The sequence below is a fragment of the Bubalus kerabau genome, unplaced genomic scaffold, assembly GCF_029407905.1.
Source record: "Bubalus kerabau isolate K-KA32 ecotype Philippines breed swamp buffalo unplaced genomic scaffold, PCC_UOA_SB_1v2 scaffold_38, whole genome shotgun sequence".
NCBI classification, from domain to species: Eukaryota; Metazoa; Chordata; class Mammalia; order Artiodactyla; family Bovidae; genus Bubalus; species Bubalus kerabau.
Window position 1 is genome coordinate 58989 of NW_026577892.1, and position 27987 is coordinate 86975.

Sequence of the window (27987 nt, forward strand, 5' to 3'; positions counted from 1 at the left end):
CTCAAGACTAACTTAGTACTTTTACTGCCTCCCTGACTCGACTGTTTCCTCCTGTCACTGTTACACTTTGAACTGTTAGATATATATTTGGCGTTAACATCATTGTTTTGTAGAGTTAATATTTACCCTCACAGTTACCTCGTTGTTGGTCTCTACTTGTTTTTTGTATTTCCGTCAGAGACTACTTTTCTTTTTCCCAAAGCACTGCCTGAGTATTTTTTTAGTGCATGTGTGTGGGTGATGAGTTGTCTCATTTCCATTTGCCCTCAAAGTCTCTATTTTGCTTTCACTTTCGAAGAGTATTTTTGTTGAGTATAGAATTCCAGGTTGGTGGTTATTTGTTTTTCAGCATTTTACAGATGTCAGTCCATTATCTTCTGACTTCCTTGTTCTTGGAAAGTCAGCTCTCAGTGTTGCTGTGCCACTAAAAGCCACACTTTTTTTCCTCTGAGCGCTTGAACATGCTCTTCTTGCCTTAGGCACCTGCAGAGCTGCTGAAACCAATGTGTGGTTTCATTTTTGAGTCAGTGGTCTGATTCTTGAACCAACTCTTGCCACTGTCCCTGTCAGCCAGTTGAGTCGCTCAGTGTCTGACCCATTGCGACCCCATGGACTGCAGCACACCAGGCTTCTCTGTCCATCACCAACTCCCCGAGCTTGCTCAGGCTCATGACCATCGAGTCATTGATGCCATCCAACCAGCTCATCCTCTGTCGTCCCCTTCTCCTCCTGCCTTCAGTCTTCCCCAGCATCAGGTTCTTTTCCAATGAGTCAGTCCTTCACATCAGGTGGCCAAAGTATTGGAGCTTCGGCATCAGTCTTTGCAGTGAATATTCAGGTCTGATTTGCTTTAGGAGTGACTTGTTGGATCTCCTGGCAGTCCACGGGGCTCTCAAGAGTCTTCTCCAACTCCCCAGTTCAGAAGCATCGATTCTTTGGCGTTCAGCCTTCTTCATGGGCCAACTCTCACATCCATACATGACTACTGGAAAAACCATAGCTTTGACTAAATGACCTTTGTCAGCAAAATAATGTCTCTGCTTTTTAATATGCTGTCTAGGTTTGTCATAGCTTTCCTTCCAAGGAGCAAGCATCTTCTAATTTTACTGTCTACAGTAATTTTGGAGCCCCCAAAATAAAGTCTGTCACTGTTTCCATTGTTGCCCCATTTATTTGCCACGTAGTGATGGGGCCGGATGCCATGATCTTCATTTTTTTGAATGTTGAGTTTTGCCAGCTTTTTTACTCTCCTCTTTCACTTTCATCAAGAGGGTCTTTCGTTTCAACCCCTGGAGGCATTTCTTATTCCCCTTTCTCTTTTCTCCACCATGAGAGTCCCCATTTATACTTTTTAACAACGTAGTTTAACAAGGGGCTCCTTCACTATATTCTATCCTTTTTTTCTCTCTTATATATATTTTTTACCTGACCCATCTTTCAGTTCACTGATCATCTCTTCAGCTATGTCCAATGTGATGTTAAGGCCAGAGACTGAGTTCTTAAATTCAGTCACTGTTATTGTAAAGTTCGAGAGTCGGTTTTGATTCTCAGAAATTTTTCCTTTTGTCAAGTATATTTTTCAACAGGTGACATTTGCATCTGATACCTCTAGCATACCTCTGATATGCTGATATACATCTGATACCTCTGGATCTGGTTCAGTTTTTTTTTTCTCTTGGTCCTGTTTGTTGTTACACCCTCTTTGGTTTTTTGATTGCATGTTGGACATTATGTTTGGAAAACCCTAGAGGTTCTGAGTGATGCTGTCTTCGCCAGAGTCTCCTCTGACACAGACCTCCAGTGGGGACAGAGCTGTCTGTTCACTCAGGGCCTGATGGACTTGAGGCTGGGGGTTCCTTGTAAGCTCAGTCTCAGCAGCCTTCACCCACCTTTCCCCCTGAGCCCAGGGAGGAGCTTTCCCGCGTCTCCATCTGGAAGCCTGGGCTGCCTCCCAGGGCCGCCCTCTTCTCAGCAGGTCCTGAAGCCCACCATCTGTCTCCTGAGCACCACAAGGTGACAGATAGTGCTCAACCAGTTTGGGCAGAGTGTTGGGTCCATTTTCTGACATCCGAACTGATTCACTAGGCCTGCACTCAAATTTTTGTCTTCCCAGCCCAAGGAACCGTCCAGAGCTGTGTTATCCAGTCCCCTCCGCTTGACTTTTTTCCTGCCTTTTCTTCGCAGAGTCGGCTTTGTTCAGATGGCCCGAGGGAAGGAGCGGGCCTCTCAGTCTTCAGCTCCCTCACTGGGCTTCCCTTTTGTTTGAAATCTTGGATTGTGGCTGCCTAAGGACCTCTTTTTAAACTGTGTTTAGCTTTTCTAGTTCTCGGTAGGCTGATCTACAAGCTGCTTGCATCTGTCACTGGAAGTGGGGACACCCTGGGTGTATTCTGTCATCTGAAGCCACATGTAACAGTCACAGTACTTGTATTGATCAACTTTGATACTGGGGAAAACAAGAACCAGGTGTCCTTGCTTAGTACCTACGGTTGTGTTTCTGGTCAGAATCCCCAGCTTGCCCGGGCTGTTTCAGTGCCACGTGAACTTGGGAAGGAGGTGGAGCAAGCAGCCCACACGGCCTGGACACAGAGGAGCCGGTCTCCCCTCTGCCCTTGCCCCTGCCGGCCCAGGGCAGGCCTTGCGATGACAGGCTGCTGGTGGTGGAGGCCAAGGCTGAGGAGGGAGGGGTTACGTGACCTGTATTCTGTGACATGGTCACATGTGGGTTTTCTATTTCAGTTTGGAAAAATGACTGCTTTTAGTCTTCCCTCCAGTTTCACTTTAAGGTGGAAAATGAAGATTTTATTCTTAAAGTTGAGCACAGTGATTTTACAGTCTTTTTGAAAGCAACAGTTGAGGTTTTAAAAACACATCTCAGAGAACTCCAGTAGATAAAGCCAAAAAAAGAGAACGTGTTCAGGGTGAACTGCAGGCGGGACCCCAAACTGTACTCTGTCTCTCCCAGAGTGTGTAATTCGTGAGATGGGTGGATATAGGACCCCAAGCACCCTGGGGACCGAGGTCCTCAAATGACAGCAGAGGTCCAGGCTGAGCCAGGAGCAAGTGGCCTGTGCTCTGGCTAGTGGAGAGCCGCGAGGGTGGGAGTGGGGCCAGGAGAGGGGTGGGAGACTCGGGGGCGGAGGGTGGTGCAGCACCTGGTGGGCTCTGGGAGGCACTGGCTGTCGCGGCTCGAGGCAGGGACACCCCTGAACCTCCACCTTGCAGCCCCCACGGGGCAGAGTCATCTGACAGCCCAGGGTCGAAGTTAAAAGGGCGAGTTCACAGCAGGTTGAATGAACCCCTGTACCCACTGTGGGTTCATTTTAAGTGCCTGGAGCGAGGTTGGTCAAGCCCTTGCTGAGCTCGAGGGAGGGAGTCAGTCAGGGAGGACCGAGCTCAGGGTGAGAGTGAGGGGCAGCTAGCGTGGTGAGTCCTCCTCAGCCGGGTGGGTTCTGGGGACGCCCTTGAGTTCATGGGTGCCCTTTCAGTAGCCTCACTGGAGGCTTGTTTGGGGCTTAAAGGGGGGCAGAAGCCCACTTAGAAGATGTGCTCATTCCCAGGGGTGGTGGTTTCTGAAGGAGTTCATACTGGTCGGTTCGACTGTGACCCAGTACCTTGCAGGGTCATGTTTGACTGGGGGCCTGAGCCACGGGCACGGCCTTCCTTCTCCCGCACCCCACACTCACCTGTCGTCTTTTTGGCAGCCCGTCCCCCCTCTCTGCACCCTTGACGGTGGGCCTGAGCCCAGCCCCCCTGTTACCACAGAGCCCCTTGTGACTGAGTGGGTTCCGGTTCCGGGCTCCTAGGAGACGTGCTGGAGGCAGAGCCTTCATGCCATTTCTCCTTGAGACAGTGGTGCTAGTGGTCATAGTGTGAGAGCAGCGGTCATAGTGTGGGAGCGGTGTGTGTGAGAGTGGTGTGTGAGAGCAGTGTGTGTGAGAGCCGTGGTCATAGTGTGAATAGCAGTGGTTGTAGTGTGAGATTGGTGGTTATAGCTCAGGAGCAGAGGTATCCTGCTGTGAAACAGCAGTTGCCCCCGAGTGGGGGGCTGCCCCCATCCGCGAGGATGGGTTGCAGCAGGGCCCGCCTGTGGGCGCTTTTTCAGTGCTGCAACCCCAAGGCAAAGGCCAAGACAAGGAAGAACTTGGCCTCGGCCCAAGTCCTGTAAGGAGAGTGGCCTGAGGGGATGTCAGGATGCATTTAACAGGAGGCTTCCTGTGTGCTGTTTTAGATCTGTCAGGAATTCTCTGCTCCTTATTAATTCCTGAATACTCAGGAATTAAGAGGAGAGGCAAGCCTCTCCCGCGGGCTGAAGAATCCAGGCATTTCCTTCATTAATTTTTCTATACAGTGATAAGTACCCTCTTCCTTCTTGTGAACCATACGGTAAAAGTGACTGCTTACAACTCTCTCTCTCTTTAATATGGATCGCCTATGTTTTGTAAGTCTGGAATTTTAATTTTTATCTTTGCTGAGAATAACTACCTTGTAAGACAGTATATATTTCCACATCATGTTGATTAAAACACCTTTGTTCCATCAGAGCTCTGGTCCCCGTGTCTTTCTTTCTCTCTCTCTCTCTCTCTTTTTCAGGCTGATCCCTTGGAGCTCTGCAAAGGCTCTCTGAGTTCACTTTCCTGCCCGGGCTTCTAAGACCCTCTCGAGAAGGCACTCTGTGTGTTCACTCCATTGAGAGGGCACCTGAGGCCTCCGTGAACAGAGCAAGTCCCGTGTCGGGGGCTTTATTGGCTTTCTGCATAAGCCAAGGACTATCAGCCTCTTTCTGTCCCTTACCTTCTTATCGTCAACTCCAGACCACCAAGTTCTGGTCCATTAAAGGACCTCAACAAGTGGCACCCAGAACAGGGACTTGGTACACGTAGGCAGATTCTTGGACGGAGTGACCGCAGGGCCTATTGAGGCCAGTAAGTACTAAGACATGGGTAAAAAGGCTGGAAAGCCCCATCACTTTTCTACTTTACTTCATCACTTATTTAAAGTTCAGGGATCTAAGGAAATGCATGCTGATTTTTTAGCTAGATTAGAAACTGCTATTTCCCGTAGTGTATTTGGAGAAGCCAAAAGGCAACTAGAGAAATTATTTGCTTTACAACTCTCTCTCTCTTTAATATGGATCGCCTATGTTTTGTAAGTCTGGAATTTTAATCTTTATCTTTGCTGAGAATAACTACCTTGTAAGACAGTATATATGCCCACACCATGTTGATTAAAACACCTTTAATTACTTGCAAATTACTTGCATTATGTGATAATGCAAATCAGGGATGTCAAAAAGCTATAGCTCCAATTCATGAGAAAGGGACTATTGATTATTTCAAGGCTTGTCGCAATCTAGGATTAGAAACTCAAAAGATGCAAATGGTAGCTGAAACAATAGCTGCTGCCTTAAGAAAGGGAAATAAAGGATGCTTTACATGTGGAAATAAGAACCATTTAAAAAGGGATGGCCCTAAGAAAGCTTAAAAAAAAAAGAAAAGAAAAATATATAAAGATAAAAGACCTCCAAAAATCTGCCCTCGCTACAGTAGAGGAACGCATTGGGCTAAAGATTGTAAGTCTAAATCTGGCATTGAAAGGAAACCTATTCCAGAAAACTGCAAGCAGGGACCCCCCAGGTCCCCTTCAGCAAAAACCTGAGACAAATTCCATCTTTTACCTGAAACCCTCAACATCTGGCAGTGTTGCCATCGATATACCAGCTTTGGTTTTAGATACTATGAAGTTAACGAGCTCTACTTAAATTCAAATTCACGTGAACTGAAAAATATTAAATATATATAATTATTTAAATATGAATATAATTTAAATATAATTGTTTGCTAATCTAATTAAGACATGTCTTAAGTCATCAACATTATATAATACTTTTCTTATGCCTAGGTTTAAGGTAAACTAAATTTGTCAACAAAAAGGTAACTCTTTATATATATAGATCTATATATAGATCTATATATAGATATATATATGTATGAGATAAAAACTTTTGGATAAACTGTTAAAAGTAATTATAGTTTTAATAGAATAATCTATTATTATAATCTGTTATTGTAATCTAAAATAGTCTCTTAGGATTAGAATAACTTAAATTTCTAGAGTTGTACTAAAACTAAATAATAAAAGTTTATTAAACAGCTAGGTCATTTCCAAATAAAATAAGATTTTAAAACATTAATTACTAAACATTAAATTCCTCTTACAAAAAGTTTTTCTTACAGAAAAACTAAAGAGATTTTAAACTATTAATAAATATATTTTATAATGTATAATATATTGATATATATAAATATAAATATATTCACCAATCTATAAAATGCTAATATACAAGACACTTCATAGTTGCTAAGGAAAAGTGAGATATATGCTTTTAATAAAAAGATATAAGATATGACATACTGAGATATACATCCCACATTTTCCCTGGGGGCCACTGCTCATTTAACAAACAATACAATTATTAAAATAACTTGGAAGAATGACGAGCCTATTTGGACAGAGCAGTGGCCCCTCACGAAAGAGAAATTACAGGCGGCTAAGGAACTTATAGATGCACAACTAGAATTAAAACATATTGAAGAATCTTGTTCTCCTTGGAACTCTCCTATTTTTGTCATAAAAAAAAAAAAAAAAACTAACAAATGGCGTCTCCTAACAGACCTTAGAAAAGTTAGTGCATCTGTGAAACCTATGGGTGCATTGCAACCAGGACAAGATTGCTTTTTTAATATACCTTTACACCCTTTAGACCAATAGAGATTCGCTTTCTCTCTCTCTTCTCCTAATCATATTAGACCTCATAAACGGTACCAATAGACTGTACTGCCACAAGAGATGATGAATTCTCCCACCATGTGTCAGTACTATGTAGCCAAAACCCTTGAGCCTGTGAGAAAGCAATTTCCTAACTTTCTTGTTATTCACTATATGGATGATATATTGTTTTCGGCTCCATCTATCTTAAACACTGAACACATGTTTGATGTAGCTCAACTATGCTTTAAAAACTCTAGATTAATCATTGCCCCTGAAAAAATTCAAACCTCTACACCTCACTATTACTTGGGGTTCGTTGTTAATAGGCAACACATTACTCCCGAACTAACTCAGATCCGTGCTGATAAATTATCAACCTTAAATGATTTTCAAAAGCTCTTAGGTGATATTAATTGGATTAGACCTTCTTTAGGCATTGCTAATTATCAACTGAATAGTCTATTTAGTACTTTAAAAGGAGATCCTGATTTAAATAGCCCTCATTCACTTTCTCAAGAGGCACGAGAAGAACTCTGTTTGGTGCAAAATAAATTACAAAAACAATTTCTTACTCGCATCAAAATAGATTTACCTCTAGAATTGTTTATACTCCCCTCTAATTCTCCCACAGGACTTATTGCCCAACAAGAACACCCAGTAAAATGGATCTATACCCGTTTTATGGAAATAAAGTCACTTACACCCGACCTTGATTTAATTGCTCTAATCGTTATCAGTGGAAGAATTAGGACTAAAACTCTAATTGGCTCCGATCCTCATAAAATTGTAATACCTATCAATAAATACATATTACAGGTATTCCTTATAATCCACAGACACAAGACATAGTCAAAACAAATACATCACACACTAAAGTTACAAATAAAAAAATTTTAAAAGGGGAATACACAGGTACACTACTGTCTTCCTTATCTAAAGCAGACTTTACTAGGTTCTAACATTTTCTAAACCTATAACTATTGTTACTACAGCTTTATTTGTTTTAAATTTTTTAACCTCTTCTTAAGATTCGACCCAAGGGGGGCCCCAGCATTCAAAATGGAGATGAAATAAGAACCCCAGGAAGAAGAAATTCCAATACGGGCCATGTCTGCTCCAAAAATCTCCAGAAAGCACCACCCTCGGCGGCATCACCCCGATGATCTCCTCACTTGGAGACAAATAAAAGCCCTACTAATCAAGCTGAAAATTTGGTCTCTCAACAAGGGTTGCCTCCGAGTCCTGAATACATTCTCCTGGCAATGCTCAGTCTTTTGGCCTGTGCCTCCCCCTGCTCAAGCTCAGACTAACACCCAACCCCCCTCTATTACAGGTGGTCGAATGGACAGAGAGAGGACCAATCATTTCAACTAATGACTCTATACATATGCTTTCTCCCCTAGTACATGAAAGGGCCTTCACACCCTGGGCAGGAAAGAAAACTAATTAATATTTCTTTAGGCTATGAAGTCCTTCCCTTGTGCATGGGCCCAGCAAAATTGTGCATAAACGTCAGCCGACAAATTTGGGCTGACAAACTTGGGCTTTCGTCCTGCCTCCAAAAGAAGACTTTCAGACACTGCTTGGATTATTTACTGCCCTTTCTTCATCTGTAAACCATGTTTATACTACTGAAACTTTAGGGAAAGAGTTAGGGAAAGAACAAAGAACTTTATGCAAAGGGTTTACGTATAAAAACTTTACTTATACTCCCATTCCTTGGGACAAATGTCAAACCAAATCAAGAAAATCAATGTTTGTGGCTAATCATACAATTGTTGATTGGGGGCCCCATGGTATGTGGTTATCTGACTGCTCAGATGATATTAACAACACTGTGTGTGATATGGAAGGTCACTGACACTATGATGGAACATTACTATGACAAACGACTTCTTGAGTGGCTTGACCGTGGATTAGCCCCACCTCCTCCTAAGATCATCCTCGATAAACAGAGTGGGTCTGAACAATGGGCCATTTGGAAACTTGCTGCGAGCATCAGAGCACCGAAGAACTTGGAACTTGGACCGGACATTTCATAGGGACCAGTCGTCATAGTAACTATTTCTTTTGCTACAGTCAGTCATATTTTATACAGGCCTGTGTCCCACTTCCTTTTGTTATAGCCATAGAAAATTTACAATTTAATAAGACTTTTACGTTCTGTAACTTGTATTAATTGCAAACTATATACTTGTATTAACTCCTCTATTTCTTTAAGCTTTTTGTGTTATTCCTGTTCACGTCAATCATAGTGCCTACAACTGGGAACAAATCAAATTTCATTTACAAAATATATGTGATAATGCCTCTCTGAATGTACAATTACTATAAAAGAAAATCTTTAAAACCTTTTCTAAAAATCTGCCCTCTTCCCCTAATTTGGAAACCTTAGCTGAACAAATTACCTGGGCTAGACCCACGAGGATGGTTTCAAAGTATTACCCACAGTATCGGGTCTGGAACTGTAGCTTTGGTGATTGTCTTGATAATTATATTTGTTGTTTACCATCGCCTTTCTATAAGGTTGGTTAATACTAACCAAACTCATTTGGTCAAGACCTTTTTTTTACAAATTTAATAAAATAGAGGGAATTGTCAGGAAGCATTTAACAAGAGGCTTCCTGTGTGCTGTTTTGGATCTGTCAGGAATTCTCTGCTCCTTATTAATTCCTGAAGAGGAGAGGCAAGCCTCTCCCGCGGGCTGAAGAATCCAGGCATTTCCTTCATTAGTTTTTCTATACAGTGATAAGTACCCTCTTCCTTCCTGTGAACCATATGGTAAAAGTGATTGTATACAACTCTCTCTCCCTTTAATATGGATCACCTATGTTTTGTAAGTCTGGAATTTTAATCTTTATCTTTGCTGAGAACAACTACCTTGTAAGACAGTCTATATGCCCACACCATGTTTGATTAAAACACCTTTGCTCCATCAGAGCTCTGGTCCCCGTGTATTTCTCTCTCTCTCTCTCTCTCTCTCTCTTTTTCAGGCTGATCCCTTGGAGAGCAGAGGCTCTCTTAGTTCACTTTCCTACCCGGGCTTCTAAGACCCTCTCGAGAAGGCGCTCTCCATCTTCACTCCATCGAGAGGGCACCTGAGGCCTCCGTGAACAGAGCAAGTCCCGTCTCAGGGGCTTTATTGGCTTTCTGCATAAATCAAGGAATATCAGCCTTTTTCTCTCCTTTACCTTCTTATCGTCGACTCTAGACCACTAGGTTCCAGTCCATTAAAGGACTTCAACAAGGTGAGAGCAGCCAGGGACTACGCCCATCGGATTGGCCCTCACCCAGTGAAGCATTGGGGTTGAGTTTCATTTTGTTAGCATAGTTGTGGGCCCTGCTAGCCAGGGCATTTTGGCCTTAGTGGGCAGGATCGACCCCAGCAGTTTACCTTGTAAGAGGTTGTGCAGGTGCCACGTAGAGGATGGGCGGGGGCCCCACAAGAAGGGAAACACTGGCTGGAGGAGTCACGGGGGCATGTGGACTGAGCTATCAAGTCAGTCCTTGAAGCAGAAAGGCTAAGCCCCTTAACGTCTCCCTTCTTCCAAGGAAAGAATACACTGGCTGGAGGAGTCTCTGGGGCATGAGGATCGAGCTAGAGAGTCAGTCCTTGAAGCAGAAAGGCTAAGCCCGTTAATGTCTCCCATCTTACAAACCACAGAGCAATGTGTCCAGTGTTTTAATGACGGGTACCTACTGCTTACGTGTATGACATACACCCTCATAGCTTCACATGTCTACTACATGCCTCTTACAAGTGCTGGGCACTGTTCTGGGTGCTGGACACCCAGTATGTAGTAGGGGATACGTAGCCCAGGATCTTTCTGTTTCTGCAAAGAAAAACAGAAGAACGAAAGACTCCTTGTGGTTCAGCTTGAGCAAGTTCACCACGTGGAGGGCCCTGCGTGCATGTAAATTGTGGTAAAATACATATAACATAAATTTTACATTTTACCCAGTTGACTGAATGACTGGGTGGCTTCAGTGGAGTCAGGCTAACAGATGGCCTTGGGGTGCCATCTGCCTTTGTCCCAGAGGAACACTCCAAAGCTTGGTGGCCTTGTAGACCTTCCCTTTATTCTTCACTCTCCCCAGTGGCTCTAGGTCATTGGTCTGTGTGTCATTTAAGAATCTCTTTATCCACTTTGTTGCTAGGTTTATGTTTTGGAAAGCTTCTCAGGCGTCCCTGGGTCTTGAGAAGGCAGGCTTGGATTCCGGGTTCTCCCCTGCTGCGTGCCTGCCAGGTCGAGGTGGAGGCCAAAGGCCAGTCTGAGTTGTGGTGGTCTGTGTGGTCTTGGGGTCAGTGGACCCCCTCTTCTCTGGAGGGGCAAGGAGATCCTCTGTGTGAAGCCTGGAGAGACTTGACAGGGTCAGTCTTCACAGTCTTGCTCTCTTTTTAATTTATGTTTGCATTTAGTTTCTCATTTAAGTGTTTTCTAGGAGTTTCCAACTCCTAGTGTAGAACTCAAAACATGCAGGGAGCAGCTTCTTAAAAGAGAAGGAGAAATTGCTGAACTGAAAGCAGAAAGAAGCAACACCAGGGTCAGCAGGGGGATTCTCACGTGTTGACATTTGCCCCACGTGGGTCACCGCTAGCCTCCGTGTTGCTGTCTTTAAACTCTTGTCTGATTTTCAAGTCATTTTTCACATCTTCCCACTGAGAAGACCAGGGTGGATCAGTTTGTGGTTCTCATACCTTACTTCACATTTATGATGAGAGCTAATGTAATTTTAGTGCCTTTGAGAGGGGAGTTCTCAGCTTACATTTTTGTCCATGCTACACTTTGTGTGGGATCTTAGTTCCCCAATCAGGGATTAAAACCCATGACCCCTGCAGAAGGGTGGAGTTGTAACTACTGGGCCCCTGGGGAAGTCCACTCTTAACTTTAGACTGAACTGGCAGGATTCCAACGTGCCTTAGCATGTTTCCAGCTGTAGCGTGAGGCTGAAAGGAGCTGTCGGGCCTGAAGTCAAGCATGAGGTTGAAAGTGCCCCTTTGGCCCTGCCCTGCAGCTGCTGTTGGAGCACCTGGGGTTACTGGTTGCCCGGTACATTCCATCCTTCCAGATTACAGTGGGCAAGCGGCAGGCACAGTCCCCAGCTAACGTGACCAGCGAGGTGGAGGTGCTCAGGGCACTGAAACTGCTGTTTGAGCACCACAAGGCCCTGGACGAGAAGGTACCAGCCACCCATCCATCCTGGATTTGTACACTTAGTGCCTTGTTTTGACCTCACCGAGTGCCTGGAAGTGCTGTGTTCCTTCCCTCTCAAAACAGGGCTAAGGCTTCCTTTCCCCCTTAGGGACTCTCCTACGGCTCTCTAAGCCATGAGGAAGACCTGACTAAGGTGATTGCACTCAGGAAGTCATAGAAAAGCAGTCACAGGAGGAGAGCCAGTTGAAGGAGCGCCTGGCAGCCCTCTCTTTCCACGTTACAGATCTGGAGGAAGACCTGGACACGGCCAGGAAGGACCTCCTCAAGTCTAAGGACAGGAACACGAAACTGCAGTGGGACATCCGCGAAGTGAGTGACGGCGGTCGTGTCTGCCTGAGGTGGACTGTGGGTCCCTTCTTCTCCCGGTGATCTCAGCCTTGGGATGGCTGCGTGAGTAAGAGCAGAGCACTGCAGAGACCACAACTGGCTGCCTCCCCACCTCTGCGTCGAGCTCTCTGGGGTAGAAGAGGCCTGGTCCAGGCAGTCCGTTGGCAGTGGACCAACACGAGGGCAGCCCTGGCACTGTGCTGCACCCTGGGTGTGGACTCCTCCTTTCCACAAGTTCTAGGGGGCCCAGTGTGCTCCTTTTGTAAAAAGTCATTCATCCATTCATTCATTTCTTGGCGTATAGTGGCTTTACACTGCTATGCCAATTTCTGCTGTACAGCAAAGTGAATCAATCATCGATCTATCTATCTATCTATCTGCCTCTCTTTTAGATTTCCTGCCCATTTACTTCACCACAGAGCACTGAGTAGACTTCCCTGTGCTGTACACTAGGTCCTTACTCATGGGCTTTATGTGTAGTATCAGTACTGTATATATGTCAACCCCAGTCTCCCAGTTCATCCCCGCCTCCACCTGCCTGTTGAATGCTGAAATTTCCTTCTGATTCCCTCAGACGAGTCTGGTGACATCTGTGGAGCCCGTTCTCTCAGAGAGATGGGAGCATGCTGTGTGGGCTCTGCTGAGGCAGCTTGCCTGGCCATCTTCTCTAGTTTTCTGAGGTTCCGCTCCTTGAAGGGATGTGTGCCAGTGATACCGGCGGTCAGACAAGTCGTGGCGTCTGCTCACCCTGGGATCCTCAGGCCCGAGCTGTGTGACCGTGTGGAATCATAATGTTTCTGGCGGTCGTGTCTGCGGGGGTCATGATTTATGAGAAACATCCCGGGGATGTGGCGCTGCTGGGGGAATCGTCCCCACTGCCAGCCAGCCAGCCAGCCAGCCACCCTGTCCTTCTGGTGGGGAAGTGTTGCCCCGCGCTGCCAGTGGGCAGTGGCTGGGGATGGAGAGTCAGGCGGGGTTGTGCTGGCGCGGCTGTTGGGAGCGTTGCCCGGAGCCCCGTGAGCAGCTGTGGGGCCGTCCGTTGGTGGGCAGCCTGCGGTGTCAGGCGCGCTCGCAAACCCTCCCAGAGCAGGGTCACTAACAGCATGTAAATTGTGGTAAAATACATATAACATAAATTTTACATTTTACCCAGTTGACTGAATGACTGGGTGGCTTCAGTGGAGTCAGGCTAACAGATGGCCTTGGGGTGCCATCTGCCTTTGTCCCAGAGGAACACTCCAAAGCTTGGTGGCCTTGTAGACCTTCCCTTTATTCTTCACTCTCCCCAGTGGCTCTAGGTCATTGGTCTGTGTGTCATTTAAGAATCTCTTTATCCACTTTGTTGCTAGGTTTATGTTTTGGAAAGCTTCTCAGGCGTCCCTGGGTCTTGAGAAGGCAGGCTTGGATTCCGGGTTCTCCCCTGCTGCGTGCCTGCCAGGTCGAGGTGGAGGCCAAAGGCCAGTCTGAGTTGTGGTGGTCTGTGTGGTCTTGGGGTCAGTGGACCCCCTCTTCTCTGGAGGGGCAAGGAGATCCTCTGTGTGAAGCCTGGAGAGACTTGACAGGGTCAGTCTTCACAGTCTTGCTCTCTTTTTAATTTATGTTTGCATTTAGTTTCTCATTTAAGTGTTTTCTAGGAGTTTCCAACTCCTAGTGTAGAACTCAAAACATGCAGGGAGCAGCTTCTTAAAAGAGAAGGAGAAATTGCTGAACTGAAAGCAGAAAGAAGCAACACCAGGGTCAGCAGGGGGATTCTCACGTGTTGACATTTGCCCCACGTGGGTCACCGCTAGCCTCCGTGTTGCTGTCTTTAAACTCTTGTCTGATTTTCAAGTCATTTTTCACATCTTCCCACTGAGAAGACCAGGGTGGATCAGTTTGTGGTTCTCATACCTTACTTCACATTTATGATGAGAGCTAATGTAATTTTAGTGCCTTTGAGAGGGGAGTTCTCAGCTTACATTTTTGTCCATGCTACACTTTGTGTGGGATCTTAGTTCCCCAATCAGGGATTAAAACCCATGACCCCTGCAGAAGGGTGGAGTCGTAACTACTGGGCCCCTGGGGAAGTCCACTCTTAACTTTAGACTGAACTGGCAGGATTCCAACGTGCCTTAGCATGTTTCCAGCTGTAGCGTGAGGCTGAAAGGAGCTGTCGGGCCTGAAGTCAAGCATGAGGTTGAAAGTGCCCCTTTGGCCCTGCCCTGCAGCTGCTGTTGGAGCACCTGGGGTTACTGGTTGCCCGGTACATTCCATCCTTCCGGATTACAGTGGGCAAGCGGCAGGCACAGTCCCCAGCTAACGTGACCAGCGAGGTGGAGGTGCTCAGGGCACTGAAACTGCTGTTTGAGCACCACAAGGCCCTGGACGAGAAGGTACCAGCCACCCATCCATCCTGGATTTGTACACTTAGTGCCTTGTTTTGACCTCACCGAGTGCCTGGAAGTGCTGTGTTCCTTCCCTCTCAAAACAGGGCTAAGGCTTCCTTTCCCCCTTAGGGACTCTCCTACGGCTCTCTAAGCCATGAGGAAGACCTGACTAAGGTGATTGCACTCAGGAAGTCATAGAAAAGCAGTCACAGGAGGAGAGCCAGTTGAAGGAGCGCCTGGCAGCCCTCTCTTTCCACGTTACAGATCTGGAGGAAGACCTGGACACGGCCAGGAAGGACCTCCTCAAGTCTAAGGACAGGAACACGAAACTGCAGTGGGACATCCGCGAAGTGAGTGACGGCGGTCGTGTCTGCCTGAGGTGGACTGTGGGTCCCTTCTTCTCCCGGTGATCTCAGCCTTGGGATGGCTGCGTGAGTAAGAGCAGAGCACTGCAGAGACCACAACTGGCTGCCTCCCCACCTCTGCGTCGAGCTCTCTGGGGTAGAAGAGGCCTGGTCCAGGCAGTCCGTTGGCAGTGGACCAACACGAGGGCAGCCCTGGCACTGTGCTGCACCCTGGGTGTGGACTCCTCCTTTCCACAAGTTCTAGGGGGCCCAGTGTGCTCCTTTTGTAAAAAGTCATTCATCCATTCATTCATTTCTTGGCGTATAGTGGCTTTACACTGCTATGCCAATTTCTGCTGTACAGCAAAGTGAATCAATCATCGATCTATCTATCTATCTATCTGCCTCTCTTTTAGATTTCCTGCCCATTTACTTCACCACAGAGCACTGAGTAGACTTCCCTGTGCTGTACACTAGGTCCTTACTCATGGGCTTTATGTGTAGTATCAGTACTGTATATATGTCAACCCCAGTCTCCCAGTTCATCCCCGCCTCCACCTGCCTGTTGAATGCTGAAATTTCCTTCTGATTCCCTCAGACGAGTCTGGTGACATCTGTGGAGCCCGTTCTCTCAGAGAGATGGGAGCATGCTGTGTGGGCTCTGCTGAGGCAGCTTGCCTGGCCATCTTCTCTAGTTTTCTGAGGTTCCGCTCCTTGAAGGGATGTGTGCCAGTGATACCGGCGGTCAGACAAGTCGTGGCGTCTGCTCACCCTGGGATCCTCAGGCCCGAGCTGTGTGACCGTGTGGAATCATAATGTTTCTGGCGGTCGTGTCTGCGGGGGTCATGATTTATGAGAAACATCCCGGGGATGTGGCGCTGCTGGGGGAATCGTCCCCACTGCCAGCCAGCCAGCCAGCCAGCCACCCTGTCCTTCTGGTGGGGAAGTGTTGCCCCGCGCTGCCAGGGGGCAGTGGCTGGGGATGGAGAGTCAGGCGGGGTTGTGCTGGCGCGGCTGTTGGGAGCGTTGCCCGGAGCCCCGTGAGCAGCTGTGGGGCCGTCCGTTGGTGGGCGGCCTGCGGTGTCAGGCGCGCTCGCAAACCCTCCCAGAGCAGGGTCACTAACAGCATGTAAATTGTGGTAAAATACATATAACATAAATTTTACCTTTTACCCAGTTGACTGAATGACTGGGTGGCTTCAGTGGAGTCAGGCTAACAGATGGCCTTGGGGTGCCATCTGCCTTTGTCCCAGAGGAACACTCCAAAGCTTGGTGGCCTTGTAGACCTTCCCTTTATTCTTCACTCTCCCCAGTGGCTCTAGGTCATTGGTCTGTGTGTCATTTAAGAATCTCTTTATCCACTTTGTTGCTAGGTTTATGTTTTGGAAAGCTTCTCAGGCGTCCCTGGGTCTTGAGAAGGCAGGCTTGGATTCCGGGTTCTCCCCTGCTGCGTGCCTGCCAGGTCGAGGTGGAGGCCAAAGGCCAGTCTGAGTTGTGGTGGTCTGTGTGGTCTTGGGGTCAGTGGACCCCCTCTTCTCTGGAGGGGCAAGGAGATCCTCTGTGTGAAGCCTGGAGAGACTTGACAGGGTCAGTCTTCACAGTCTTGCTCTCTTTTTAATTTATGTTTGCATTTAGTTTCTCATTTAAGTGTTTTCTAGGAGTTTCCAACTCCTAGTGTAGAACTCAAAACATGCAGGGAGCAGCTTCTTAAAAGAGAAGGAGAAATTGCTGAACTGAAAGCAGAAAGAAGCAACACCAGGGTCAGCAGGGGGATTCTCACGTGTTGACATTTGCCCCACGTGGGTCACCGCTAGCCTCCGTGTTGCTGTCTTTAAACTCTTGTCTGATTTTCAAGTCATTTTTCACATCTTCCCACTGAGAAGACCAGGGTGGATCAGTTTGTGGTTCTCATACCTTACTTCACATTTATGATGAGAGCTAATGTAATTTTAGTGCCTTTGAGAGGGGAGTTCTCAGCTTACATTTTTGTCCATGCTACACTTTGTGTGGGATCTTAGTTCCCCAATCAGGGATTAAAACCCATGACCCCTGCAGAAGGGTGGAGTCGTAACTACTGGGCCCCTGGGGAAGTCCACTCTTAACTTTAGACTGAACTGGCAGGATTCCAACGTGCCTTAGCATGTTTCCAGCTGTAGCGTGAGGCTGAAAGGAGCTGTCGGGCCTGAAGTCAAGCATGAGGTTGAAAGTGCCCCTTTGGCCCTGCCCTGCAGCTGCTGTTGGAGCACCTGGGGTTACTGGTTGCCCGGTACATTCCATCCTTCCGGATTACAGTGGGCAAGCGGCAGGCACAGTCCCCAGCTAACGTGACCAGCGAGGTGGAGGTGCTCAGGGCACTGAAACTGCTGTTTGAGCACCACAAGGCCCTGGACGAGAAGGTACCAGCCACCCATCCATCCTGGATTTGTACACTTAGTGCCTTGTTTTGACCTCACCGAGTGCCTGGAAGTGCTGTGTTCCTTCCCTCTCAAAACAGGGCTAAGGCTTCCTTTCCCCCTTAGGGACTCTCCTACGGCTCTCTAAGCCATGAGGAAGACCTGACTAAGGTGATTGCACTCAGGAAGTCATAGAAAAGCAGTCACAGGAGGAGAGCCAGTTGAAGGAGCGCCTGGCAGCCCTCTCTTTCCACGTTACAGATCTGGAGGAAGACCTGGACACGGCCAGGAAGGACCTCCTCAAGTCTAAGGACAGGAACACGAAACTGCAGTGGGACATCCGCGAAGTGAGTGACGGCGGTCGTGTCTGCCTGAGGTGGACTGTGGGTCCCTTCTTCTCCCGGTGATCTCAGCCTTGGGATGGCTGCGTGAGTAAGAGCAGAGCACTGCAGAGACCACAACTGGCTGCCTCCCCACCTCTGCGTCGAGCTCTCTGGGGTAGAAGAGGCCTGGTCCAGGCAGTCCGTTGGCAGTGGACCAACACGAGGGCAGCCCTGGCACTGTGCTGCACCCTGGGTGTGGACTCCTCCTTTCCACAAGTTCTAGGGGGCCCAGTGTGCTCCTTTTGTAAAAAGTCATTCATCCATTCATTCATTTCTTGGCGTATAGTGGCTTTACACTGCTATGCCAATTTCTGCTGTACAGCAAAGTGAATCAATCATCTATCTATCTATCTATCTATCTGCCTCTCTTTTACATTCCCTGCCCATTTACTTCACCACAGAGCACTGAGTAGACTTCCCTGTGCTGTACACTAGGTCCTTACTCATGGGCTTTATGTGTAGTATCAGTACTGTATATATGTCAACCCCAGTCTCCCAGTTCATCCCCGCCTCCACCTGCCTGTTGAATGCTGAAATTTCCTTCTGATTCCCTCAGACGAGTCTGGTGACATCTGTGGAGCCCGTTCTCTCAGAGAGATGGGAGCATGCTGTGTGGGCTCTGCTGAGGCAGCTTGCCTGGCCATCTTCTCTAGTTTTCTGAGGTTCCGCTCCTTGAAGGGATGTGTGCCAGTGATACCGGCGGTCAGACAAGTCGTGGCGTCTGCTCACCCTGGGATCCTCAGGCCCGAGCTGTGTGACCGTGTGGAATCATAATGTTTCTGGCGGTCGTGTCTGCGGGGGTCATGATTTATGAGAAACGTCCCGGGGATGTGGCGCTGCTGGGGGAATCGTCCCCACTGCCAGCCAGCCAGCCAGCCAGCCACCCTGTCCTTCTGGTGGGGAAGTGTTGCCCCGCGCTGCCAGGGGGCAGTGGCTGGGGATGGAGAGTCAGGCGGGGTTGTGCTGGCGCGGCTGTTGGGAGCGTTGCCCGGAGCCCCGTGAGCAGCTGTGGGGCCGTCCGTTGGTGGGCGGCCTGCGGTGTCAGGCGCGCTCGCAAACCCTCCCAGAGCAGGGTCACTAACAGCATGTAAATTGTGGTAAAATACATATAACATAAATTTTACATTTTACCCAGTTGACTGAATGACTGGGTGGCTTCAGTGGAGTCAGGCTAACAGATGGCCTTGGGGTGCCATCTGCCTTTGTCCCAGAGGAACACTCCAAAGCTTGGTGGCCTTGTAGACCTTCCCTTTATTCTTCACTCTCCCCAGTGGCTCTAGGTCATTGGTCTGTGTGTCATTTAAGAATCTCTTTATCCACTTTGTTGCTAGGTTTATGCTTTGGAAAGCTTCTCAGGTGTCCCTGGGTCTTGAGAAGGCAGGCTTGGATTCCGGGTTCTCCCCTGCTGCGTGCCTGCCAGGTCGAGGTGGAGGCCAAAGGCCAGTCTGAGTTGTGGTGGTCTGTGTGGTCTTGGGGTCAGTGGACCCCCTCTTCTCTGGAGGGGCAAGGAGATCCTCTGTGTGAAGCCTGGAGAGACTTGACAGGGTCAGTCTTCACAGTCTTGCTCTCTTTTTAATTTATGTTTGCATTTAGTTTCTCATTTAAGTGTTTTCTAGGAGTTTCCAACTCCTAGTGTAGAACTCAAAACATGCAGGGAGCAGCTTCTTAAAAGAGAAGGAGAAATTGCTGAACTGAAAGCAGAAAGAAGCAACACCAGGGTCAGCAGGGGGATTCTCACGTGTTGACATTTGCCCCACGTGGGTCACCGCTAGCCTCCGTGTTGCTGTCTTTAAACTCTTGTCTGATTTTCAAGTCATTTTTCACATCTTCCCACTGAGAAGACCAGGGTGGATCAGTTTGTGGTTCTCATACCTTACTTCACATTTATGATGAGAGCTAATGTAATTTTAGTGCCTTTGAGAGGGGAGTTCTCAGCTTACATTTTTGTCCATGCTACACTTTGTGTGGGATCTTAGTTCCCCAATCAGGGATTAAAACCCATGACCCCTGCAGAAGGGTGGAGTCGTAACTACTGGGCCCCTGGGGAAGTCCACTCTTAACTTTAGACTGAACTGGCAGGATTCCAACGTGCCTTAGCATGTTTCCAGCTGTAGCGTGAGGCTGAAAGGAGCTGTCGGGCCTGAAGTCAAGCATGAGGTTGAAAGTGCCCCTTTGGCCCTGCCCTGCAGCTGCTGTTGGAGCACCTGGGGTTACTGGTTGCCCGGTACATTCCATCCTTCCGGATTACAGTGGGCAAGCGGCAGGCACAGTCCCCAGCTAACGTGACCAGCGAGGTGGAGGTGCTCAGGGCACTGAAACTGCTGTTTGAGCACCACAAGGCCCTGGACGAGAAGGTACCAGCCACCCATCCATCCTGGATTTGTACACTTAGTGCCTTGTTTTGACCTCACCGAGTGCCTGGAAGTGCTGTGTTCCTTCCCTCTCAAAACAGGGCTAAGGCTTCCTTTCCCCCTTAGGGACTCTCCTACGGCTCTCTAAGCCATGAGGAAGACCTGACTAAGGTGATTGCACTCAGGAAGTCATAGAAAAGCAGTCACAGGAGGAGAGCCAGTTGAAGGAGCGCCTGGCAGCCCTCTCTTTCCACGTTACAGATCTGGAGGAAGACCTGGACACGGCCAGGAAGGACCTCCTCAAGTCTAAGGACAGGAACACGAAACTGCAGTGGGACATCCGCGAAGTGAGTGACGGCGGTCGTGTCTGCCTGAGGTGGACTGTGGGTCCCTTCTTCTCCCGGTGATCTCAGCCTTGGGATGGCTGCGTGAGTAAGAGCAGAGCACTGCAGAGACCACAACTGGCTGCCTCCCCACCTCTGCGTCGAGCTCTCTGGGGTAGAAGAGGCCTGGTCCAGGCAGTCCGTTGGCAGTGGACCAACACGAGGGCAGCCCTGGCACTGTGCTGCACCCTGGGTGTGGACTCCTCCTTTCCACAAGTTCTAGGGGGCCCAGTGTGCTCCTTTTGTAAAAAGTCATTCATCCATTCATTCATTTCTTGGCGTATAGTGGCTTTACACTGCTATGCCAATTTCTGCTGTACAGCAAAGTGAATCAATCATCTATCTATCTATCTATCTATCTGCCTCTCTTTTACATTCCCTGCCCATTTACTTCACCACAGAGCACTGAGTAGACTTCCCTGTGCTGTACACTAGGTCCTTACTCATGGGCTTTATGTGTAGTATCAGTACTGTATATATGTCAACCCCAGTCTCCCAGTTCATCCCCGCCTCCACCTGCCTGTTGAATGCTGAAATTTCCTTCTGATTCCCTCAGACGAGTCTGGTGACATCTGTGGAGCCCGTTCTCTCAGAGAGATGGGAGCATGCTGTGTGGGCTCTGCTGAGGCAGCTTGCCTGGCCATCTTCTCTAGTTTTCTGAGGTTCCGCTCCTTGAAGGGATGTGTGCCAGTGATACCGGCGGTCAGACAAGTCGTGGCGTCTGCTCACCCTGGGATCCTCAGGCCCGAGCTGTGTGACCGTGTGGAATCATAATGTTTCTGGCGGTCGTGTCTGCGGGGGTCATGATTTATGAGAAACGTCCCGGGGATGTGGCGCTGCTGGGGGAATCGTCCCCACTGCCAGCCAGCCAGCCAGCCAGCCACCCTGTCCTTCTGGTGGGGAAGTGTTGCCCCGCGCTGCCAGGGGGCAGTGGCTGGGGATGGAGAGTCAGGCGGGGTTGTGCTGGCGCGGCTGTTGGGAGCGTTGCCCGGAGCCCCGTGAGCAGCTGTGGGGCCGTCCGTTGGTGGGCGGCCTGCGGTGTCAGGCGCGCTCGCAAACCCTCCCAGAGCAGGGTCACTAACAGCATGTAAATTGTGGTAAAATACATATAACATAAATTTTACATTTTACCCAGTTGACTGAATGACTGGGTGGCTTCAGTGGAGTCAGGCTAACAGATGGCCTTGGGGTGCCATCTGCCTTTGTCCCAGAGGAACACTCCAAAGCTTGGTGGCCTTGTAGACCTTCCCTTTATTCTTCACTCTCCCCAGTGGCTCTAGGTCATTGGTCTGTGTGTCATTTAAGAATCTCTTTATCCACTTTGTTGCTAGGTTTATGCTTTGGAAAGCTTCTCAGGTGTCCCTGGGTCTTGAGAAGGCAGGCTTGGATTCCGGGTTCTCCCCTGCTGCGTGCCTGCCAGGTCGAGGTGGAGGCCAAAGGCCAGTCTGAGTTGTGGTGGTCTGTGTGGTCTTGGGGTCAGTGGACCCCCTCTTCTCTGGAGGGGCAAGGAGATCCTCTGTGTGAAGCCTGGAGAGACTTGACAGGGTCAGTCTTCACAGTCTTGCTCTCTTTTTAATTTATGTTTGCATTTAGTTTCTCATTTAAGTGTTTTCTAGGAGTTTCCAACTCCTAGTGTAGAACTCAAAACATGCAGGGAGCAGCTTCTTAAAAGAGAAGGAGAAATTGCTGAACTGAAAGCAGAAAGAAGCAACACCAGGGTCAGCAGGGGGATTCTCACGTGTTGACATTTGCCCCACGTGGGTCACCGCTAGCCTCCGTGTTGCTGTCTTTAAACTCTTGTCTGATTTTCAAGTCATTTTTCACATCTTCCCACTGAGAAGACCAGGGTGGATCAGTTTGTGGTTCTCATACCTTACTTCACATTTATGATGAGAGCTAATGTAATTTTAGTGCCTTTGAGAGGGGAGTTCTCAGCTTACATTTTTGTCCATGCTACACTTTGTGTGGGATCTTAGTTCCCCAATCAGGGATTAAAACCCATGACCCCTGCAGAAGGGTGGAGTCGTAACTACTGGGCCCCTGGGGAAGTCCACTCTTAACTTTAGACTGAACTGGCAGGATTCCAACGTGCCTTAGCATGTTTCCAGCTGTAGCGTGAGGCTGAAAGGAGCTGTCGGGCCTGAAGTCAAGCATGAGGTTGAAAGTGCCCCTTTGGCCCTGCCCTGCAGCTGCTGTTGGAGCACCTGGGGTTACTGGTTGCCCGGTACATTCCATCCTTCCGGATTACAGTGGGCAAGCGGCAGGCACAGTCCCCAGCTAACGTGACCAGCGAGGTGGAGGTGCTCAGGGCACTGAAACTGCTGTTTGAGCACCACAAGGCCCTGGACGAGAAGGTACCAGCCACCCATCCATCCTGGATTTGTACACTTAGTGCCTTGTTTTGACCTCACCGAGTGCCTGGAAGTGCTGTGTTCCTTCCCTCTCAAAACAGGGCTAAGGCTTCCTTTCCCCCTTAGGGACTCTCCTACGGCTCTCTAAGCCATGAGGAAGACCTGACTAAGGTGATTGCACTCAGGAAGTCATAGAAAAGCAGTCACAGGAGGAGAGCCAGTTGAAGGAGCGCCTGGCCAGCCCTCTCTTTCCACGTTACAGATCTGGAGGAAGACCTGGACACGGCCAGGAAGGACCTCCTCAAGTCTAAGGACAGGAACACGAAACTGCAGTGGGACATCCGCGAAGTGAGTGACGGCGGTCGTGTCTGCCTGAGGTGGACTGTGGGTCCCTTCTTCTCCCGGTGATCTCAGCCTTGGGATGGCTGCGTGAGTAAGAGCAGAGCACTGCAGAGACCACAACTGGCTGCCTCCCCACCTCTGCGTCGAGCTCTCTGGGGTAGAAGAGGCCTGGTCCAGGCAGTCCGTTGGCAGTGGACCAACACGAGGGCAGCCCTGGCACTGTGCTGCACCCTGGGTGTGGACTCCTCCTTTCCACAAGTTCTAGGGGGCCCAGTGTGCTCCTTTTGTAAAAAGTCATTCATCCATTCATTCATTTCTTGGCGTATAGTGGCTTTACACTGCTATGCCAATTTCTGCTGTACAGCAAAGTGAATCAATCATCTATCTATCTATCTATCTATCTGCCTCTCTTTTAGATTCCCTGCCCATTTACTTCACCACAGAGCACTGAGTAGACTTCCCTGTGCTGTACACTAGGTCCTTACTCATGGGCTTTATGTGTAGTATCAGTACTGTATATATGTCAACCCCAGTCTCCCAGTTCATCCCCGCCTCCACCTGCCTGTTGAATGCTGAAATTTCCTTCTGATTCCCTCAGACGAGTCTGGTGACATCTGTGGAGCCCGTTCTCTCAGAGAGATGGGAGCATGCTGTGTGGGCTCTGCTGAGGCAGCTTGCCTGGCCATCTTCTCTAGTTTTCTGAGGTTCCGCTCCTTGAAGGGATGTGTGCCAGTGATACCGGCGGTCAGACAAGTCGTGGCGTCTGCTCACCCTGGGATCCTCAGGCCCGAGCTGTGTGACCGTGTGGAATCATAATGTTTCTGGCGGTCGTGTCTGCGGGGGTCATGATTTATGAGAAACATCCCGGGGATGTGGCGCTGCTGGGGGAATCGTCCCCACTGCCAGCCAGCCAGCCAGCCAGCCACCCTGTCCTTCTGGTGGGGAAGTGTTGCCCCGCGCTGCCAGGGGGCAGTGGCTGGGGATGGAGAGTCAGGCGGGGTTGTGCTGGCGCGGCTGTTGGGAGCGTTGCCCGGAGCCCCGTGAGCAGCTGTGGGGCCGTCCGTTGGTGGGCGGCCTGCGGTGTCAGGCGCGCTCGCAAACCCTCCCAGAGCAGGGTCACTAACAGCATGTAAATTGTGGTAAAATACATATAACATAAATTTTACATTTTACCCAGTTGACTGAATGACTGGGTGGCTTCAGTGGAGTCAGGCTAACAGATGGCCTTGGGGTGCCATCTGCCTTTGTCCCAGAGGAACACTCCAAAGCTTGGTGGCCTTGTAGACCTTCCCTTTATTCTTCACTCTCCCCAGTGGCTCTAGGTCATTGGTCTGTGTGTCATTTAAGAATCTCTTTATCCACTTTGTTGCTAGGTTTATGTTTTGGAAAGCTTCTCAGGCGTCCCTGGGTCTTGAGAAGGCAGGCTTGGATTCCGGGTTCTCCCCTGCTGCGTGCCTGCCAGGTCGAGGTGGAGGCCAAAGGCCAGTCTGAGTTGTGGTGGTCTGTGTGGTCTTGGGGTCAGTGGACCCCCTCTTCTCTGGAGGGGCAAGGAGATCCTCTGTGTGAAGCCTGGAGAGACTTGACAGGGTCAGTCTTCACAGTCTTGCTCTCTTTTTAATTTATGTTTGCATTTAGTTTCTCATTTAAGTGTTTTCTAGGAGTTTCCAACTCCTAGTGTAGAACTCAAAACATGCAGGGAGCAGCTTCTTAAAAGAGAAGGAGAAATTGCTGAACTGAAAGCAGAAAGAAGCAACACCAGGGTCAGCAGGGGGATTCTCACGTGTTGACATTTGCCCCACGTGGGTCACCGCTAGCCTCCGTGTTGCTGTCTTTAAACTCTTGTCTGATTTTCAAGTCATTTTTCACATCTTCCCACTGAGAAGACCAGGGTGGATCAGTTTGTGGTTCTCATACCTTACTTCACATTTATGATGAGAGCTAATGTAATTTTAGTGCCTTTGAGAGGGGAGTTCTCAGCTTACATTTTTGTCCATGCTACACTTTGTGTGGGATCTTAGTTCCCCAATCAGGGATTAAAACCCATGACCCCTGCAGAAGGGTGGAGTCGTAACTACTGGGCCCCTGGGGAAGTCCACTCTTAACTTTAGACTGAACTGGCAGGATTCCAACGTGCCTTAGCATGTTTCCAGCTGTAGCGTGAGGCTGAAAGGAGCTGTCGGGCCTGAAGTCAAGCATGAGGTTGAAAGTGCCCCTTTGGCCCTGCCCTGCAGCTGCTGTTGGAGCACCTGGGGTTACTGGTTGCCCGGTACATTCCATCCTTCCGGATTACAGTGGGCAAGCGGCAGGCACAGTCCCCAGCTAACGTGACCAGCGAGGTGGAGGTGCTCAGGGCACTGAAACTGCTGTTTGAGCACCACAAGGCCCTGGACGAGAAGGTACCAGCCACCCATCCATCCTGGATTTGTACACTTAGTGCCTTGTTTTGACCTCACCGAGTGCCTGGAAGTGCTGTGTTCCTTCCCTCTCAAAACAGGGCTAAGGCTTCCTTTCCCCCTTAGGGACTCTCCTACGGCTCTCTAAGCCATGAGGAAGACCTGACTAAGGTGATTGCACTCAGGAAGTCATAGAAAAGCAGTCACAGGAGGAGAGCCAGTTGAAGGAGCGCCTGGCAGCCCTCTCTTTCCACGTTACAGATCTGGAGGAAGACCTGGACACGGCCAGGAAGGACCTCCTCAAGTCTAAGGACAGGAACACGAAACTGCAGTGGGACATCCGCGAAGTGAGTGACGGCGGTCGTGTCTGCCTGAGGTGGACTGTGGGTCCCTTCTTCTCCCGGTGATCTCAGCCTTGGGATGGCTGCGTGAGTAAGAGCAGAGCACTGCAGAGACCACAACTGGCTGCCTCCCCACCTCTGCGTCGAGCTCTCTGGGGTAGAAGAGGCCTGGTCCAGGCAGTCCGTTGGCAGTGGACCAACACGAGGGCAGCCCTGGCACTGTGCTGCACCCTGGGTGTGGACTCCTCCTTTCCACAAGTTCTAGGGGGCCCAGTGTGCTCCTTTTGTAAAAAGTCATTCATCCATTCATTCATTTCTTGGCGTATAGTGGCTTTACACTGCTATGCCAATTTCTGCTGTACAGCAAAGTGAATCAATCATCTATCTATCTATCTATCTATCTGCCTCTCTTTTAGATTCCCTGCCCATTTACTTCACCACAGAGCACTGAGTAGACTTCCCTGTGCTGTACACTAGGTCCTTACTCATGGGCTTTATGTGTAGTATCAGTACTGTATATATGTCAACCCCAGTCTCCCAGTTCATCCCCGCCTCCACCTGCCTGTTGAATGCTGAAATTTCCTTCTGATTCCCTCAGACGAGTCTGGTGACATCTGTGGAGCCCGTTCTCTCAGAGAGATGGGAGCATGCTGTGTGGGCTCTGCTGAGGCAGCTTGCCTGGCCATCTTCTCTAGTTTTCTGAGGTTCCGCTCCTTGAAGGGATGTGTGCCAGTGATACCGGCGGTCAGACAAGTCGTGGCGTCTGCTCACCCTGGGATCCTCAGGCCCGAGCTGTGTGACCGTGTGGAATCATAATGTTTCTGGCGGTCGTGTCTGCGGGGGTCATGATTTATGAGAAACGTCCCGGGGATGTGGCGCTGCTGGGGGAATCGTCCCCACTGCCAGCCAGCCAGCCAGCCAGCCACCCTGTCCTTCTGGTGGGGAAGTGTTGCCCCGCGCTGCCAGGGGGCAGTGGCTGGGGATGGAGAGTCAGGCGGGGTTGTGCTGGCGCGGCTGTTGGGAGCGTTGCCCGGAGCCCCGTGAGCAGCTGTGGGGCCGTCCGTTGGTGGGCGGCCTGCGGTGTCAGGCGCGCTCGCAAACCCTCCCAGAGCAGGGTCACTAACAGCATGTAAATTGTGGTAAAATACATATAACATAAATTTTACATTTTACCCAGTTGACTGAATGACTGGGTGGCTTCAGTGGAGTCAGGCTAACAGATGGCCTTGGGGTGCCATCTGCCTTTGTCCCAGAGGAACACTCCAAAGCTTGGTGGCCTTGTAGACCTTTCCTTTATTCTTCACTGTCCCCAGTGGCTCTAGGTCATTGGTCTGTGTGTCATTTAAGAATCTCTTTATCCACTTTGTTGCTAGGTTTATGTTTTGGAAAGCTTCTCAGGCGTCCCTGGGTCTTGAGAAGGCAGGCTTGGATTCCGGGTTCTCCCCTGCTGCGTGCCTGCCAGGTCGAGGTGGAGGCCAAAGGCCAGTCTGAGTTGTGGTGGTCTGTGTGGTCTTGGGGTCAGTGGACCCCCTCTTCTCTGGAGGGGCAAGGAGATCCTCTGTGTGAAGCCTGGAGAGACTTGACAGGGTCAGTCTTCACAGTCTTGCTCTCTTTTTAATTTATGTTTGCATTTAGTTTCTCATTTAAGTGTTTTCTAGGAGTTTCCAACTCCTAGTGTAGAACTCAAAACATGCAGGGAGCAGCTTCTTAAAAGAGAAGGAGAAATTGCTGAACTGAAAGCAGAAAGAAGCAACACCAGGGTCAGCAGGGGGATTCTCACGTGTTGACATTTGCCCCACGTGGGTCACCGCTAGCCTCCGTGTTGCTGTCTTTAAACTCTTGTCTGATTTTCAAGTCATTTTTCACATCTTCCCACTGAGAAGACCAGGGTGGATCAGTTTGTGGTTCTCATACCTTACTTCACATTTATGATGAGAGCTAATGTAATTTTAGTGCCTTTGAGAGGGGAGTTCTCAGCTTACATTTTTGTCCATGCTACACTTTGTGTGGGATCTTAGTTCCCCAA

General features: G+C 49.2%; 1 protein-coding gene across 2 annotated transcripts in view; it reads left to right on the forward strand.

The window, feature by feature from the left end:
- Window positions 1-27987, forward strand: part of LOC129640712 (liprin-alpha-1-like) — a 171909-nt gene that overhangs the window by 5446 nt on the left and 138476 nt on the right. The window contains exon 2 of one of the 2 annotated variants that reach the window (XR_008708924.1): window positions 7800-9065. The exons of the other annotated variant lie outside the window; for it this stretch is intronic. The gene's annotated coding sequence lies outside the window, so the exon portion shown is untranslated. Of the gene's footprint in view, window positions 1-7799; window positions 9066-27987 lie in introns of those variants that run through there. 2 annotated transcript variants of the gene reach the window in all.